General features: G+C 42.2%; 1 long non-coding RNA gene across 6 annotated transcripts; it reads right to left on the bottom strand.

Annotated features, from left to right (window-relative positions):
* Positions 1-576: 576 nt before the first annotated feature.
* LOC103346222 (uncharacterized) lies at positions 577-18,787 on the bottom strand. Of its 6 annotated transcripts, none has more exons than XR_011381295.2 (3): positions 18,325-18,787; positions 16,103-16,189; positions 577-1,165 (listed from the first exon to the last, which is right to left on the bottom strand). It is a non-coding gene; the product is annotated as an uncharacterized LOC103346222 (long non-coding RNA). The 6 variants fall into 6 exon arrangements; XR_011381296.2 differs by having other exon boundaries at positions 578-1,139; XR_007913329.3 differs by lacking the exon at positions 577-1,165 and adding an exon at positions 2,763-8,039.
* Between the last annotated feature and the right edge of the window lie 667 nt (positions 18,788-19,454).

Genomic DNA, 19,454 nt, shown 5'->3' with positions numbered 1-19,454 from the left:
CAGAAATTGATCACTGGGACTAGTGAGATGGCATTGGTACATGCCACCTTGATGGGATTGAATTGGAATCCCCTGGTATGTTTCTAACTCTACCGTTTGAGGTAAGTCAGCTTGAGCATGTCCCAAATTGCACATCTCTTCCCTCTCTTATTCCCACTCTTATATTTAACAGCGATCACTTTTCAGTTAAGTTTCAGCACTTAAGAAGAATTGTGTATTGATTACAGTATTCAACCAAAAGTATTAAGTAGAACAAACAAAAAAATACTAAGAGGGATAACATATTAAGCTGCTCATCAACAGTCAGGGTGAGGGCTGATCAAGTCACCATTTCTCATAATGTTCATTTCACTTTCACAGGTTTCCTTTTTGGTGCTCAGTTAGTTGTCACCTATCAAGGAGAACAAGTGGTATTTGTCCCTTTGGGATTGGCTTATTACACTAAGCATAATGTTTTCCAGATTCCTAACAGGGATCACTTTTCAGTTAAAATTTAAACACCTAAGAATAATTGTGTGTTAATTACAGAGTTCAACCAATGGTACTAGAACAAAAAAAATACTAAAATGGATAAATTATTACATTGTACATCAACCATCAGGACAAGAGCTGATCAAGTCACTGTTTCTCATAGTGTCCATTTCACTTCAACAAGTTTCCCCTTTGGTGCTCAGTTAGTTGTCGCCAATCAGGGAGAACATAAGATATTTGTCCCTTTGGGACTGGCTTAATTCACTCAGCATGATGTTTTCCAAATTCCTCCATCTTGTTGCAAATGACTGAGTTTCATTGTTTTTGACTGCTGTATAGTATTCTATAGAGTACATGAAAAATATCTCCTAGGACAGATGTGTCCAAGTGTAACAATGCAAAGATATGCTATCACTGATCACAAGACCAGGTCACCTGAGAATCTTCCAGTGCACAGAAGAAACATACAAGGCCATTCCTGAAAGCCCAAGACTACTCCTGAATTTCCCCCAGCTGCTGTTCTGTGCCTATGGCAAAGCCCTCCCTGACCAACAAGGAAACAGGTGGTTTAGAGCAAGAGCCCTTACCTCCTATGCTGGCCACCCAAGTGAACTTCTCTTTGTAAAAACTGGTGTCTTGGCCTTGCCCTCTCATTTCAGTGGTAGAGTCTGAAGAAGACACACAGAAGTAACACCTCACAAAGAGAAGGATAAGAACAGGTCATTAGCCTGGATACCAGGTTTCTGAAAGAGAGAGTATCTTTGGTATCTGTCACTTCTTCACCTCCTTCAATGACACCTTTGTCCATGTCACTGTTTGTCAAGGAAACCATCTGCCCAGTGACAGGTGGGACAAAGGTGAAGGCTGCCCTAGACAAATCCTCACCATATACTGCCATGTTGGCTGGCCAGACGTGGCCCAGAGGTGCAACCAGCCAGGCAGCACTGCCCTACACATCAAACTCTGGGCTACAGAGGAACAGAACTAAGACCCCTGGACCTAGGGCCCAGTCAGCCCACTTGGGTATGATTGAGGACGTCACCCAGACGCTCACACAGCACCCACAGGAAAGGTGACAATTGTGGTTGCTGACTCACCAGATAGCTTTCTGTTAACAAACTGCCATGATGGAAGCTAAAAACAAACTGGTGTCGCCAACCATGCCTTATAAAGAGCAGCAGTGAGAGATGCCCTTCATTCAGTCCAACATGGACTCTGACATTGACAGCTTTAAGACCAGTGACTTTTTTTTTTTTTTGACAGGCAGAGTGGACAGTGAGAGAGAGAGACAGAGAGAAAGGTCTTCCTTTGCCATTGGTCCACCCTTTAATGGCCACCGCGGCCAGCACGCTGCGGCCGGCGCACCGTGCTGATCCGAAGGCAGGAGCCAGGTGCTTATCCTGGTCTCTCATGGGGTGCAGGGCCCAAGGACTTGGGTCATCCTCCACTGCACTCCTGGGCCATAGCAGAGAGCTGGCCTGGAAGAGGGACAACCGGGACAGAATCCGGCACCCTGACCGGGACTAGAACCCAGTGTGCCGACGCCACAAGGTGGAGGATTAGCCTATTGAGCCATGGCGCCAGCCAAGACCAGTGACTTTTAAAAATCATTTTCTCCTAAATAATGTAAGTTATGATTCAGTTTAAGAGTTTTAGACTTTTAGACTACCTAGCCAAGGAACATCTTTAGAAGAGTTTTCCTGATGCTAATTTCTAACTTATTGAGATATTATGTGAGGATATTTACAGGTAACCTCTATTGATCTGAATTGCTGATTTTCACTTTTCAGATCCTAGGCCTTCTAAGATTCTTTTTTCTCAAAATGCCTAAATTTGATCAACTTAACCAAAAAGTTTTATAAAAGAGAGAACTAATGCTGTAAAAAGATTATACCAAAAATGTTGCTTTTGCATCTGGAAATACGAATAAAATGTAATAAGACAGAATAATGACACTGGAAAAAAATCTGAAATTTATATCTAACTTTACTACCATCAATGTTCAGTAATTATATCAATCACACATTATTAAACATTATTCTTTCTAAATCCTTGAAGCCTTTTTAACATATCAAGAATTATAAACCACATACAAATATTTATGTAATAAGGACACAAATTTATTATACTACAACTTTGATTTAAAATAGTCCCTTTCCAAATGTTTTATTTTTAATATATAATCCATTTTGGTATACATTTATCTGTATATATAAATATATAAATGTATATATAAAATATATATGTGTATATACATATACACACACAAATGCCAGTGAACAGAACTTTTTTTTAAAGATTTATTTTACTTGAAAGTCAGAGTTACACAGAGAGAAGGAGAGGCAGAGAGAGAGAGAGAAAGGTCCTCCACCCACTGGTTTACTCCCCAATTGGCCACAACAGCTGGAGCTGAGCTGATCCGAAGCCAGGAGCCAGGAGTTTCCTCTGGGTCTCCCATGTGGGTGCAGGGGCCCAAGAATTTGGGCCATCTTCTACCACTTTCTCAGGCCATAGCTGGATCAGAAGTGGAATAGCCAGGTCTTGAACCAGTGCCCATATGAGATGCCGGCACCACAGGTGGTGGCCCCACCTGTTAGGCCACAGTGCCTATACTAATGTAGATCAACTATGAGTGACTCCTTTCAAGACTTTACTTTTGGGCTGGCACTGTGGTACAGCAGGTTATGTTAGAGTTGAAAAAGCATCCATCACCCCAAGAATGACTCCAAGAGGCTTTCTCTCATGAAATTAGCAAAGGGTAAGGTTTATTGATGATCCAACATGTTGGGGCCCCTGAGTGTAAGAGAACAGGTGGCCCCGAGAAGTAGAGAGTCGGGGTTTTTATACACGTTTAAACAAAGAAAATCAATCATTGCATAGATCAAACAGTCGGTACAGAGTAAACAATTGATACAAGTTAAGTGATTTTACGATCAGTTGATTTATGAATACAGGGAGTACAGGATATCGAGTAAGGGCTTGATTAGACATCAGAGAACCATATGGCCTATACAGGGAGGATCAAAAAGCCTCCTGTTACCAAAAGGGAGGGCCACACAACAAGGTTACAGGAACTGCCTCAATGATACCTAGGAATGCAGCCGAATGGCGATAAGGGACATATGGTGGGGTCAGGGTTCCAGGAGCGAATAGATTTCTTGTGAAGGTTTGTTAATTTCTAAACAGTGACTCCTTCTATCTTACTTAGGTGAAACTAAGGTTATGTCTACATTGGGGTAATTCACTCACTAACTAACTTTAAAGAGAATGGCTATACAGAGCAAGTCTAATGAGGTCGGGAAAGTTCACCAGAGGAGGGCAGGGGGAGCGGGAACAGCTTTTAACTTTTTAACCATTCAGTTACATATCTGGCTGCCAGTTTAAGTCCTGATTAGTTTTTTAATATTTATTTATTTACTTGAGAGGCAGAGACACAGGTAGAGGCAGAGAGAGAGAGGTCTTCCATCCACTGGTTCACTCCCCAAATGGCCGCAACGGCTGGAGCTGTGCTGATCTGAAGCCAGGAGCCAGGAGCCTCCTCCAGGTCTCCCACACAGGCACAGGGGCCCAAGGACTTGGGCCATCCTCTATTGCCTTCTTAGGCCATAGAAGAAAGCTGGATTAGAAGCAGCAGCTAGGATTTGAACCAGTTGCCATACAGGATGGCGGCACCACAATCAGCAGCTTCATCCACTATGCCACAGCACCATCCCTGCTTTGCTTCTGATCCAGCTTCCTGCTCACTCACCTGGGTGAGCATCAGTTGATGCCCCAGGTGTTTGGGACCTGCTACCCACATGGGAGATCCAGATGAACTTCTACTTTGTCCAGTCCTGGGTATTGCGGTCATTTGAGGAGTGAACAAGTGATGAAAGATCGCTCTGTTTCTGTCCCTCTGCCTCTCAAATAAAATACGCAATTCTAAGAAAAATTTCCCTTTTCTGTACCTTAGTTGGAAATGCTACTTTTAAGAGAAATGAAGTGAAGACTGGGATTCATTTGAAAAGAGGTGAATGGAAACCTAAGGAATAGTTTGGGAATACTTTTGCTTCACACTGAAAAAAAATCACTATGCTAAAAAGGTTTTGAATGATGTAAAACTACAGTGATAATACAGGGGAAATTTTAAGTATGATCATTTATATAAGTACAGTTATACATTTTTAAATCAATATGTAAGCATCTCTTCAGGAGAATTTCTATCAATCCAAGGACTGATTACACCATGAATTTCTACAGGCATGTTTGATAGGCAAAGGGATGGGGCTGGGGAAGAATGAAAGAAAAAGAAAGAGCTCGCATCTCTTCATTCACTTACTAAATGCTGGAACAGTCAGGGCTGTATTTGGCCAGAGCTCTGTGCTGGGAACTCAATCCAGATCTCGCACATGGACAGCAAGGTCCCAAATTCTTGAGCTGCCTTTCAAGGCCCATACTGGCTATAAACTGGAATCAGGAGTCAGAGTCTGAATCTGAACTCAGACCCTCCAATGTGGAAAGCAGATATCGTAACTGGCATCTTAACTGCTATTCCAAATGCCCGTCCTCTACATGCATTTTTAGGTTTACCCAGACTTTCATCTTCGCTGGATTCTTAATTTCATCATTGCATGTTAGGTTACTTTATTAATTCTTAGCACATGCCAAGTGTTTAAAATAGTACCCAATTCTTTATAACATGGTCTTTCAGTTGCACGTAATCCAAAGTTCTTAAAACCATTAAAATTTATTAATCTTGATAAACAATCCTTACTAGAAATAAATTATAGTAGGATTATCTTCTAAACATAATCTACCTGGAACATATGTGTAAGAGAATAAAGGGTGGGGCAGACAGGGAATAAAATGCCCAGAAGAATCTCCATCCAAAAGCAGTATCTTTGGGTCTGGTGTTGTGGGGTAGCAGATAGCACTGCTGCCTGCTATGCTGACATCACTTATGGGTGCCATTTTGTGTCCCAGCTGCTCCACTTCTGATCCAGCTCTCTACTAATGGCCTAGGAAAAGCAGCAGAAGATGCCCAGGTGCTTGAGGCCCTGCCACCCATGTGGAAGACCCAATAGAAGCTCCTTGCTCCTGACTTCAGCCTGACTCACCACTGGCCATTGCACCCATCTGGGGAGTCAACCAGCATATAGAAGATCTCTGTCTCTCCCTCTCTCTGTAACTGACATTCAAATAAATTTTCTTTTTTTTTTAAATCCAATAGACCTCAATATTTACATCGATCCCTAATTTGTAAATGAGCCTTTCTGACTGCCTGATAACAAGGTCCCCTGCCTTATACACCTCAGGTCTCTTTGTAAATGAGTAATACATAAGGCATCCATTGCCTTGTCATTTTTTAATTCAGAGAGGGAAGTATCAAAGAGAATGTCCCACAACAAAGCACTTTAGCAGGATCACTGAGCTGTTGGATAGTATGGGCAAGAGCAAACCTGACTAGAAGCTCCCATTGGGAGAAACTGACTTTGACTAAGAGGCCTCCAGAGTTACAGAGGGAGGAGTGATTTGGTTCTCTCTGGCACAGGATTTACAATATGACTCTGACATCTCTCTACAGAGATCATCCTTGTTATTTTTGGATTTTACAGTTCCCTGCATCCTGATTCTCTTCACTGTCATAAGAATATAAACCATAAATGATACTTCTGGCCTCCTGAGATTGTGGATCTAGTTTGAGCATTTGATCTAGTGATTGCTCTAGTGATTAAGATATAGGTTTAAGATGCCCTTGTCCCATATTAGGCTACCTAGGTTCAAATCCTGGCTTGGCTCCCACCTCCAGCTTCCTGCTACTGTGCATCCCAGGAGACACCAAGTTAGCACTCATTTAATTCTGTCTCTGCCACTTACATGGAAGAGAAGAACTGTGTTTCCTGTCCTTGGCCTGTGCACTGCAGAAATTTATATGTAAGTTGGGCTGGAAGGTGGGAGACTTCTCTGTTTCTGTTTCTCTTATCTCCCTGTCTCAAATTTTTAAAAAAGGTGTCAATTGTCCTTCCAGCTAAATTTTTTTTAAAGATTTATTTATTTGCAAGTCAGAGTTACACACAGAGAGAAGAGGCAGAGAGAAAGGCAGAGAGAGAGAGAGAGATCTTCCATCTGATGGTTCATTCCCCCAGTTAGCAACAATGGCCAGAGCTGTGCCAATCCCAAGCCAGGAGATAGGAGCTTCTTCCAGGTCTCCTACACAGGTGAAGGGGCCCAAAGACTTGGGCCATCTTCTACTGCTTTCCCAGGCCATAGCAGAAAGCTGGATTGGAAGTGGAACAGCCAGGTCTCGAACCAGCACCCATATGGGATGCTGGCACTTCAGGCCAGGGCATTAACCCACTGTGCCACAGCACAGACCCCTCCAGCTAAAAATTTTAACAAGAGTCAAGAGAAGCTGATGGTTTATTCAGCCTATCATCCTTTGCAGCTGCTGATCTTATATAGATCAATGTGCTTAGTCTTCTAATTTCCAGCTTTTCAACTACATCCACAGCTTTTTAAAATTAACACTTTGGGTGCTTTTAAGACTTACCTATGGTCCCCAAACAACTCAAGTTTAAAAATTAAACAGATGGCATTGTGGCATAGCAGGTTAAGCTGCCACCTGCCCCACTTCTGATCCAGCTCCCTGCTAACGTACCTCAGAGTGCAGTAGAGGGCAGCCCAAGCACCCACATGGGAAACTTGAAAGAAGCTCCTGGCTCCATGCTTTGGACTGGCCCAGCTCTAGCCATTGTGACTATGTGGTGAATGAACCAGTGGATAGAAGATCTCTGTGTCTCGCTCTCTCTGTGTAACTGACTTAAAAATAAATAAATACATATTTTTAGAAAGCTAAACAGACCTTAATTTTTGTATTTTTAAAATTATATTAATCTACTTGAGGGACAGAGAGCTTCAGATAGAGAGAGGGAGGGAGTCCCATTGGGTGGTTCACTCTTCAAATGACTATAATGGCCAGGGATGGACCAGGCTGTATCTCAGAGCCATGAACTCAATTCAAGTCTCCAAATGGGGCATTGAGAAATCAATGACAGCTGTGCATCAGCAGAAAGCTGGAATTTGGAGTGAAGTAAGATGCAAACTTAGACACTCTAGCATGGGATTTAGGTGTCCCAGGTACCATCTTAACCACCAGGCCAAACACCTGCCCCAGATCTTAGTTTAAATCATATTTTGGCTGCTTAGTAACAATGATCATTGATCATAATCTATACTCTCTTTATCTAGTTTTCACTATCTGAAATGAGATAATAGAGGCATAATTAAGCTCAAAATATGCACATGGAAGTCCAGTCAATAGGTAGTAGGAATGCAAAATCAAGGTTTTGGCTGAATGAGTTCCAGTTGACTACAGAGTATTTCCCTCTCAGCAGAGCTCACACATGAGTGGATCTAAAGTAGCAGACACTGACATGCATACAAGGAGCTCATCACAGGGTGCCTCCACATCTTTCTCATCATGTACTGCTCACAGGCTACATGTAGCTGCCTCACACTCCGAAATGATCACAGTGCTGTCTTGGTCGAGTCTCCAAATCCAGTATATCCTTTCAGTCATTAGGCTTATTCTTGATCAAACATAAAAGTACAGTAGAATGGGAAAATTAAAATTAATAGAAAATCATGGCTATGACATCAAAACAGCATCCAGTAAAAATGAGTTACATTTATTGACTGAGTCCATAATCAGATCATTTAACCGTAGTAGTCTTGAGTCGTGAGAAAAAGAGCTAAAGGAATGTTCTGAGTGTGTGTATGTGTACATATAAAACTACACAACTCATTCCCTATAAACACTCATAGAACTTTCTGCAGAATCGCTCCATAAATCACCATGAACATTAATAGGGTAAGACAAAACTTTGCAAGCAGTAAAGTCTTGATATTTACCTTCTTTCTAAAGGAAACACAATGAGTGTGTCCATGGCTAAAGTGAAGTGCTGGAGGCTAATTCAAAGCATATCCATTGAATTCTGTATGATATACTTTGACTTTTGAAACACAGGCCCATAGTAGACCTCCTCCAAGAAGTTAAGCACAAAATCTTTTTTTTTTTTTTTTTGGACAGGCAGAGTTAGTGAGAGAGAGAGAGAGAAAGGTCTTCCTTCCATTGGTTCACCCCCCAAATGGCCGCTATGGCTGGCGCACTGCACTGATCCAAAGCCAGGAGCCAGGTGCTTCCTCCTGGTCTCCCATGCAGGTGCAGGGCCCAAGCACTTGGGCCATCCTTCACTGCCTTCCTGGGCCACAGCAGAGAGCTGGACTGGAAGAGGAGCAACTGGGACAAAACCGCACACCAACCGGGACTAGAACCCAGAGTGCCGGCACCTCAGGCGGAGGACTGGCCTAGTGAGCCACAGTGCCGGCCTAGAATTTGAGTCTTATACTATACCTCCCAAGCTAAAGTCTTTGCCATACAGGAGCCCCTGAGAATTCTACATTACAAAGCTGCAGACTATAAGAGCCAGATTTTGTGGGTAACATTTCCATATGTTTAGTCCACATATACAAGTTTAGCCTGCCTTTGTTTTTATAACACATATTATAAAAAAGAATGTAGCATCTGTGAGCAATATATAAAAGGAATCTCTTACTGCACTAAAGTATGTAATTCTAATGAAATCTAATTGGAAAGGACACAGAACTGACTCACAATCTAATGTGTCAGCAGCTAAAGGCTCAAAATGGATAAAAACCCTCTTTGGTAGTAATGCTTGTCCAGAGCCCCCTTCTTCCTGAAATGTTTGTTAGAACACTACTAATACTAGTCTACTATTAGAATAACAGGATAATAATTCTAATATTTTTTATAGATGGAAACTTCTATTAACAAAGCACACTTCACAGTTCCTTGGTGCTTGCAGTTTCCCAGAATAACCAGCACATAATAGCGAAGAGCAGTGAATGTTGGGGCAGTGTATTCTGGTTTCCTACTGTCACTTTAGGGGTGCTGTGTCTCAAGCCCTAGCAACAACAGAAAACCTGAAGAATACATCTCTTGATTCTGAGACCTCAAAAGTATCTGGGAGATAAGTGGTAAGAGATAAGTGACGTCACCTCAAAAAGACCCACATAAGGGCAGGTAAAGCAGGACGGACCACTAAGTATGACTTCAAGTGACTTTAGATTGCTGTTTCCAGTGCTGTTACTTGATGTCTGAGGATGTCTACTCTTTGTCACATTCTAACAAGAACATGTGCATTCTCACCAATAAGGCTGTAATATGCCTACAGTGAGGACATTCTGGCCAGGGGCATTCCTGTGCTACAGACTGTGCTATAGACAAAGGGACATTTACTCTAACACATCATGCACCATAATGAAGTTGCCATAGGTTTTGAGGACAGATTAAGGAGGAACAGACATGTAAGGGAAAGAGATGACAAAGTGTATGCCTAGTACAAGGCCAGATGAGAAAGTACTCCTAGGAGTCTATGTCCCAAATGACTTCTCCATTGCACCTGAAAGTATAGGAGAAACTGAGCTAAATTGTTATGTGATACTTGTGTTCTCAGCCTTCTCAATAAACTCATTTCCCTTTCAAAATGAAAACAAAAGTTCAAGGTTCTGATGGAAATGTAAAAACACAAAATGGTGACAATGGTGTAAGGGCTGGGAACAGGGGATGCAAGCTGGAGGGTTCTGTTTAACACATACCAACACTGTCACAGCAGCCTTGGCATGTGGAGGGGAGCTCTATTCATTAAGAAAGGGGCAGGTGCCATCCACATGTCTACACAACTGACTTAGCCTTTGCACAATAACCATCTTAATTATAGTCATGGGAAGGACACAAGTGAAAGTCACTTTTCACCAAGAGGGGGGAGAATGAAAGGGGAATGCCAGGAGAAGAGGGGGACCTTGACACAAGGAAGACTGTGACAAAGACTCACTCTGGAGAGGAATGTGTAGATTTTGGAGAGAAGGCTGCTAAACAATGAGATTCTGCCCTCTAGGGGCATGACACTGGTATGCCAATCCCCATATTCAATGCCAGGGAGTGACTGGATAGCATGAATGCTAGAATACCAGGGTCACCAAGGATATCCTAGCTCTGTCGCATGCACTGTATCTGAGCTCTCCAAAGGGCAGTTACCATCCTTGGCCAGCAAGTATATTCGTATGGAACTTCCCCAAACTGCAGGTGTACTTTCAACACCTTTCTCAAACATTTCATCTACCCCTTTCCTATTGTGCTTCCTGCCTCCCCACCCTGCCCCAGACATGTCTCCTTAGGAAGAGACTGCCCTGAAGAAGGAGGGATCCCTCAGAAATTCAGGCCTCAATATCACCCCCACCTCCCTAACCCTTGGGATGAATCCAGCATGAAGAAACCAGTGCAGGGTACCTTACCTAGGAGAATTTCAGACAGGGAGTAACTTTCAGCATATGCAGTGGACAAGAGGCACAGCACCATCCCTGCCTGCTGCTGTGTGTGTCAGAGCAAGTCAGGGCCTGAGGCAGGAGCACAGGGCTGTGGCATGAGCGCAGGAGATGCAAGATTCCTGCTCTAAAACTTTTGAAGAAAGGAAATGGGTTCATTTTGGGTTAAGAGTAAAGAAAGAAGGGTGGAGGACAGAGGGTCAGGGAAGGAAATGCACATTTTTACATTTGAAAAATGGCTTGAAAAATTGGCTCTTCACTTAAAGACATAAACAGACTTTGGAGAGTAGTGTTGGAAAGACAACTCACTATGTACAATGGAACTGTAATAAGGCTGTCAATATATTTTTCAGCAGAAATTTTGCAGTCCAGAGGGAGTGGTATGGTTTATTCAAAGTCCTGAAAGAAGTAAACAAAAAAATGTGAATCAATGTATTATTTTCAGTGATCCTGTATTTCAAAAATGGAACATAAAGAAACTTTATTAAAAAAAAAAAAAAGGTAAAGGTGTTTATCACCATTCACTGGAAAAACTGCTAAAGGAAATTCTTCAAGGGGAAGGAAGAGGATACTAACTAGTATAAAGAAATCATGTGAGGGGCTGGCATTGTGGCTCACTTAGTTAATCCTCTGCCTGCAGTGCTGGCATCTCATATGGGTGTTGGGTTCTAGTCTTGGTTGCTCCTCTTCCAGTCCAGCTCTCTGCTGTGGCCCGGGAAGGCAGTGGAGGATGGCCCAAGTGCTTGGGCCCTGCATCCACATGAGACCAGGAGGAGGCACCTGGCTCCTGGCTTCAGGCCAGTGCAGTGCCAGCCATAGTGGCCATTTGGAGAGTGAACAACAGAAAGAAGACCTTTGTCTCTCTCTCTCACTGTCTATAACTCTACTTGTCAAAATAAAAATAAATAAAAAAAGAAATCATGTGAAAATACAAAGCTCATCAGCCAGTGTGCATACAGTATCAGATTCAAACCACTAATATTCTAATTATGGAGGACTGATAAATTATATCACTAGTAAAAGGTTAAAAGATACTCTATAGGGGCTGAAGTTATGGCATACTGGGCTAAGCCTCTACTTGTGGCACTGGCATCCCAGGTCAGCACCAGTTCTTGTCTCAGGATCATGTCTTGGCTAATCTGCTTCTGATTCAGCTCTCTGCTATGGCCTGGGAAGGCAGTAGAAAATGGCTGAGGTGCTTGGGCCCCTGCACCTGCATGAGATACCTGGACGAAGCTCCTGGCTCCTGGCTCCTGGCTTCAGATCACCCCAGCTCCAGCTGTTGTGGCTATTTGGGGAGAGAACCAGTGCACAGAAGACCTTTCTTTCTTTCTCTACCTCTGTCCATCTGTATCTCTACTTCTTAAATAAAATAAATAAATAAATGAAAAATAACTATAGCTGCAACATTTCCTAAATGATACAAAGTATAAGGTGAAAATGTGACATTCCAACATAAAATGTAGGAGGAGGGGGAGTAAAAGGATAGTCTGTGAATGATATCAGATTAAGGCTCTCAACCTAGAGTTTTTTATTTTTATTTTTTTAAATAGAAGAATTAGGAAAACCACTAGGCAAACAACTATATCATGAGGGATCTCTTAAAAGTTCAGGAAAATGTGTAATTTCAAAATATTTTTCACCAAAATAAACTTATATTTTAATTCTAATTTCATTAACTTTTTGAAATAAAGATAACAAAAAGATTTTTTAAAAGATTCAAAGTATGTCACTATAGAAAATCATCAAGTCACAAAGGATATTGGTTAGAGATGAAAAAAAGATGAATTTATAAAACAATAGTACTAATAAAATAGTAATAAATCCTCACCTCTTAATAATTATTTTGAATGTAAATGAATTCTCTAAATAACAGGCAAACAATGGATGGAGAATTAAAAAAAGATAACAATATGACTATATAGAGGCTATAAGAGGCTCATTTACTTTAAAGGGCATTTATAGATTGGAAGTGAAGGGATGGAAAGAGATAATCAATGTAAATGAAAAGCAACAATAATCAGAGGTAACTATAAGTCAGATCACCTAAATCAGACTTTAGGCCAAAGCTGTAACAAAGAGACAAAGGTCACTGCATAGTGATAAAAGTATCAGTTCATCAAGTGGATATAAAATTATACACACACCTAAACTCAGACTATCTCTCTGTCTCTAACACACAGGAATACATATAAGAAATTTAAAGGAAAACAGACTATTACACAATAAAGGCAGGGATTTCAAATCCCCATTTTCTACAATAGATCATCTAGATTGAAAATCAACAAGAAAACATTGGGACTGAATTATGCATTAGGAACAAATGGTCCTACCAGACATATACAAAACATTCTGGGGGCTGGTGCTATGGTGTGAGCTGAGACTCTGCCTATGGTGCAGGCATCCCATGTGGGTGCCAGTTCTAGTCCTGGCTGCTCCTCTTCTGATTCAACTCTCTGCTATGGCCTGGGAAAGCAGTGGAGGATGGCCCAAGTGCTTGGGCCCCTGAATCCGTGAGGGTGACCTGGTAGAAGCTCCTGGTTCTGGGCTGCAGATTGTCTCAGCTCCAGCCATTGCAGTCATTTGGGGAGTGGACCAGCAGATGGAAGACTTTTCTCTCTGTCTCTCCCTTTCTGTAGCTCTGCCTCCCAAATAAATAAATACAAAATAATTTTTTGAGATTTAAAAGCAAGATTTATTAGAGTCAAAGACCTCATGACAAAACTGGAAGCTCCCAAGGACAAGTACTTCTGACCTTGCTAAAGGTAACTTTTGGGATAAATAAAATCTAGAAAAAGAACAAACAAAAAAAAACATATTTTGTCCAAGAACAATACAATAAAATCAAAAGTCATCCAAAGTACACATAGAATATATGTGGTCATACATTAAGCCACAAAAATAATGTCAACAAATTTAAGATTAAAATCATATCAAGTATAATTTCACACCCTAGTGGTCTGAAAATAGAAATTAATAATAGGTGAATTAGAGAATATACAAATATGTAGGAACTAAGCCATATACAACCCTAAATAACTACAGGATCAAAGAAAAACTAAAGAGGGAAGCTAAAAATACCTTGAAGAAAATAAGGAAACAGCATACAAAGCTAATAGGATGTAGCAAAATGTAGCACAATACCACCAGAACAAAAAAGAAGATATCAAATAAACAATTTAATTATCTAATGTTATAGCTCAACAAATTAGGAAAAACACTAAATAAGAAAATCAGCAAGAAAAGGAAATGACAGAGATTAAAGAAGTAATTAATAATACATTGTGGGGGGCCACACTGTGGTATAGGGGGAAAGCTGCTGACTGCAGTGCCAGCATCCCACATGGGCAATAGTTCCAGTCCCGGATGCTCAACTTCCAATCCAGCTCTCTGCTATGGACTGGGAAAGCAGTAGAAGATGGCACAGGACCCTGGGTCCCTGCACCCACTTGAGATACCTAGAAGGAGCTCCTGGCTCCTGGCTTCAGATCAGCCCAGCTCTGGCCACCACAGCCATTTTGGGAGTGAACCAGTGGATGGAAGACTTCTCTCTCTCTGCCTCTGCCTCTCTGTAACTCTGCCTTTCAAATAAATAAATAAATAAAGTTAAAATAATGCCCTCATTTAAACATCATAAAATAAAACTACTTATGATTGAATTAACCAATAAGGAGAACGATCTGTATACTCAAAAGTGTGACATATGAATAAAGGAAATTGAAGACAGCAGAAACAATGGAAAGCTAGTCCATGTTCATAGATCAGAAAAATAATACTGTTAAAATGTCCTTCCTACCCACACAAAACAATGTAGATATTTAATGCAATCCCAATCAAAATTTTAATGTCATTCTTCACAGAAACAGAAAAAAATATTAAAATTTGTATAAACAGGAAAGATTAAGAATCACCAAAACAATCTTTAGCAAAAACACCAAAGCTAGATGTATTACAAAGCTACAGCATGGTACTGCCACAAAAACAGAAACATTGACTGATGGACTAGGACAGAAAGCCCAGACATAAACCTAAAAATTGACAATTAACTGATTTTCAAATAAGGTACATAAATGTAGTAAACATAAAATGTAGTAATAGTAGTCTCTTCAACAAATCCTGCTGAAAAAAAGTGCCATCCACATGCAAAATAAATTGGCTACATCTAAATATTTATATGCAATCACTAAAAAATAGATTTCATGCTCAAATATAAAATCTAAAACTAGAAAAGTACTAACAGAACAGGAAAAAGTCCCAAGACATCAGTCCAGAAAATGAATTATTGGATGTGATTCCAAAAGCCAGGCATTAAAAGAAACACAGATTACTGGGATTATAGGAAATTAAAAAATATTTATACTGCAAGATAAATGACAAAGTGAAGAGAAAAGCCACACATTAGAAAGTAAGAGGCTAACAACAAATATGTATAAGGGAATCTAAGTACTCAAAATAACTCAAATATCTTTATTAAAATAAGAAAAGAAACCAAATAGACATTTCTCAGTAGAAGATATATAAATGGTCAACATATGAAAACATCTTTGATATTATTAATGATGAGACACAAATAAAACAAAAATAATGTATCACTTTTCACCTGATGGAATAGCTACTATCAAAAAGATGCAAAATAGTAAGTGTTCATAAGTACAATAGTCTCTGGAAATGTAAATTAAATCAGACAGCTTAGAAAGTAGTATGAAGTTTCCTCTAAAAACATAACATAGAACTTGCATTGGATTTATTAATTCCAAAACTAAGTATATATTTGAACATGAAACCATTATATTTAAGATATAGCTGTACTCCCATGTAGAGTACATAAGACATAAAAACCATGAACATGTTCACCAACACATGAATGGACTTAAAATGTATTCTACTCAGATTGAAAAAGAAGAAAATTCTGTCACATGACAAGATACATGAATAGAGCATATTATATTATGTGACACAAGTCAGGCACAGAAAGGCAAATATATTATCTTGTTTATATCTGAACTCTGAAAAGCCAAAATGCATATAAGATTCACTAAGTCATAAAACAGACTAAATAAATGTTAAAAGGACTGAACTCACAGGAGGTATTTTCTGATTATGAAGGATCACAAGAGAAAATTAGGGGCGCACATTTGGCCTAGTGGTTAAAATGCCCCTTTAAATGTCCATGTCCTGGATTTGAGCCTTGGTTCTGCCCAATATTCCAGCTTCCTGAAAATGTGCACACAAGTGATGGATCACGTACCTGAGTCTCTTCCGTGCATGAGAGAGACAGGAATGGAGTTTCAGGATCTAGGCCTCACCCTGGTCTGGCTCTGGCTGTTGTGGGCATCTAGGGAGTAAACCAGTGAATGGGGGATATTTTAAAAACAATATCTGATATCAGTAAACTACCCTTCTACCTTAAGAAATTAGAAAAATTGGAAAAAGCTAAAGCCAAACCAAAGAGGAAAAAGATATATAGAAGGTAGAGTGGAAAAAGACAAAGAAATGACGGTGCAGCGGTGGCTACTTGCAGGTAGGGAACCAGGGGCTAGGGATGATGGCACATTGTGAGATCTTTCTGCCCAGCAAGATCCTGCTATCTTTGCACCCAGCCATACCGTACAGGATCTCTCCTTGACCCCAATTTGCTCTACTCATTCCTGTCTCACTTTTGCATTCTGCTGATTCCTCTGGGACAGGCCATGCAAGATTCACAACCCACTTGCTTCTGTCCACCCAACGCCTGGCAGGCTTGCTTAGCTTGCAGTGTCAAGAAATGTATAGTGTGTAAGCCAAGTTCACACGTAAGCAGCTTGAGCATGTTTGGATCTCCTGGACACTAACAGTATATCTGCAACCCTGGTAAAAGAGAGAACTATGCTACTCACTGATAAATACAGAATTTCTTCAACAGGAAAATGATCCCCATGTCTCATCTGGAGACCAGGGGATATGCAAGGATCTTGATGAACACTGTATGAGTGGTGGTCAAGAAAGGCAGAGAAATCAGAACCCTAGTCCAGTCACAGGAGCAGCTGCACACATCTCAGAAAGCAAAAGCAAATGAGGTCCTGCCCACTGCCATTGGTGGTTCCTGAACCAGGTGACCAGGTACTGAAACTGCTCCACCTCAGGAGACAGATCAGACGCACAGTGTGGACAGAATGTGTGCAGCCTCATCCATAATCCATGCTGCACTCACAGTGAGTCCCATCATTCCCAGTCACTCCTTCCCTCTACCCCTTGACCTCATTTTTGAGACACGCAGGCTCAGGAAGAAGGCCCTGAAGTCACTACCTTCCCAAGTAAGCCTGGCTTCAGCTCTGTCCAAATATATACCTCCCCCGTTCAACCCACTCCTGATCCCTCTCGGAGCCTGGGTCTCCTCCCAACTGCCTGAAAGATACTCTGGGGAGCAGAGATACTCTGCAAGACGCTTGTCTGATACAAAGCAGTTGCAGGACAGGACCAGTGCTTTGGGATCATATCTTCCCAGCTTGGTGAAAAATTAAAAAATGAGCATCAATATTTGGGGCATCCAGTTTGAATAACTAAAGCTTCCATGTTCAGGTCCTACTTTTGTTTTCTTCTTTTCTGTTTCTTACCCCTGTTTCCTTGCTGTACTCCATCTATAAACCCATGGAGAGAGGTGACTATGTCTCCTACTACGATCTGCCAGCTCCCTTACACTAGTTTTCACTTTATATATGTGAGTTGACAGAAATATACAAAAAAGTATAGCTTTTAAATACACTTAATTAAATCTCTTAAAACAACTGATTTTTCTCAGTCTCTAAAAAAATTATCTTTAAGTCAATTCTGAGGGAAGAATAGCTACCTCACCTTTGTTTAATTTTTTACAAAACACAAATAAGCATTTATTTCCCTTTAAATCTGTTTATTCTTGTATTGCAGGTATGTATCTCATGACTGCATTTGGGGGATCCTCAAAGGCCATGACTAGGGCTAACGTGCTTTTCCCAAAGGGCAGCAGTGGAGGTGGGAGGGTGATTTGCAGGACTGTCCTCAGCATGCACAACAAGAAAGGCGTGACTACAGCTAGAGCACCCATCAGCATGTAGCCTGGTCACCTGGGAAGACCTGGGTGAAGTGTCCGTCCTGACTGGGGATCTGCTGAGATCTAAGCTAAAAGCAAATCCAATCAGAAGTCAGAGAGGACCTTGTGGTTGGGAAACAGAATTTCACAGCAACTTTGAATGAAACTGAGGATCAACATGAAGGGGGATAATGACAATAAAACGACTAAAATCCAAGTAAAACTATTATAGCACCACACACGACTGTCTTTATGTACAAGGGTATCCAACAGGGTCAGAGAAGGAAATAGAGGTCAGACTCGGACCAGGATTCCAGGACTAACGGGAGTAACCCGTTTCAACAAAGTGCAGACAAAAAATAAAACACTGGCACAGTCAGTGACAACAGAACACAAGGAGGATGGATGCACACAGGAGAGCCTACCATGGAGACTGCAGATGCCTGAACCAACTCTCCTCAAGACCGGGAGCGCAGGAGGAACCGGGAGAAGCGCGCAGCACACCCGCTGACTCCTCCTAGTCCCAGCCTCCCACTCAGAAGGCGCTGACGGACCTGAGAGGCTCAGGCTGAGGGCTTCTTCCACCATCACAGCTTTATTCCTGGCTCCAACTTGGAGACCACCTCACGGCTGCTAACGCAGGAACCTGTTAGGAGGGAAAAGAATCCTTAACGCCAGGCTCCTGCGGCCACTGGACCGCCGCCGCGCGCTTTTCGCCAGTTCTGCTGCGCCTGCGCGGAGAGGCCGGCAAACCCGGCGCGCTTGCGTCACTTCTCTCTTCCAAGTTCCCAGGACGGTGCTGCTCGGCACCTGCGCGGGACAGCCGGCGGCTCAGGTTGCAGGCTCCTGGGCGATACCTGCTGTCAGTCAACGGGTCGTTTCTCCCGGCAGCCCTCCTCCTTCCAGTCCCTCAGGGAGGCGCGGTGGAGCCCGCCCCAAGGTCCCCCGGTGCAGGAGAAGTGGCTATGCGGCCACGGTTCCGGGGTTCCCGCCCGCGACCCGGATGGCCGATACAGGTCCGTCCCGTGGACATAGGCTCCGGCTGCACGACTCGTGTGCTCTCCAGGAGCCCCCCTCCCCCACCATCCCCGTCCCAACCCTTAGCCACCCCGGCATCTTTCCAGGGCTTCCCCCGCTGCTGAACCCCTTGCCTTCTGCCCCCTTTCTCTCTCCACTCGCTGCAGATTCTGGGAGCCAGTTCAGTCTCTACCCGGGATGCCCCGCCCCCTACACTTCCCTGCTACCCCTACTTTAATCTGGGGCTCAGGCCACTGTTTGAAGGTCACCCTCTGGGTCCCCTAAACTTACCCCGTAATCACTTGCAGACTCTGGTGGTCCCTCACCTCTTTCCAACTTAGCCCTTATGTACTTGTTCCTCCCCATCTTGCTAAGCCCCTTGGGTTTTTGACTTTGCAAATACTTTAACAACTTACCCCTCACCCCTCTTTCTCTTCCTAGCCTACCCCTGAATTGCGTCTCTTCCCTGGTTGGAATTCCAGCTCTCTACTCCACCTCATGCCTCCTAAGGGCTCTTTCAGTCCCACGCTGTATTCCT

This window comes from Oryctolagus cuniculus, chromosome 2 (assembly GCF_051225735.1).
Source record: "Oryctolagus cuniculus isolate XC-2025 breed Fujian yellow rabbit chromosome 2, ASM5122573v1, whole genome shotgun sequence".
NCBI classification, from domain to species: domain Eukaryota; kingdom Metazoa; phylum Chordata; class Mammalia; order Lagomorpha; family Leporidae; genus Oryctolagus; species Oryctolagus cuniculus.
This window is presented reverse-complemented; position numbering and strand designations above follow the sequence as displayed.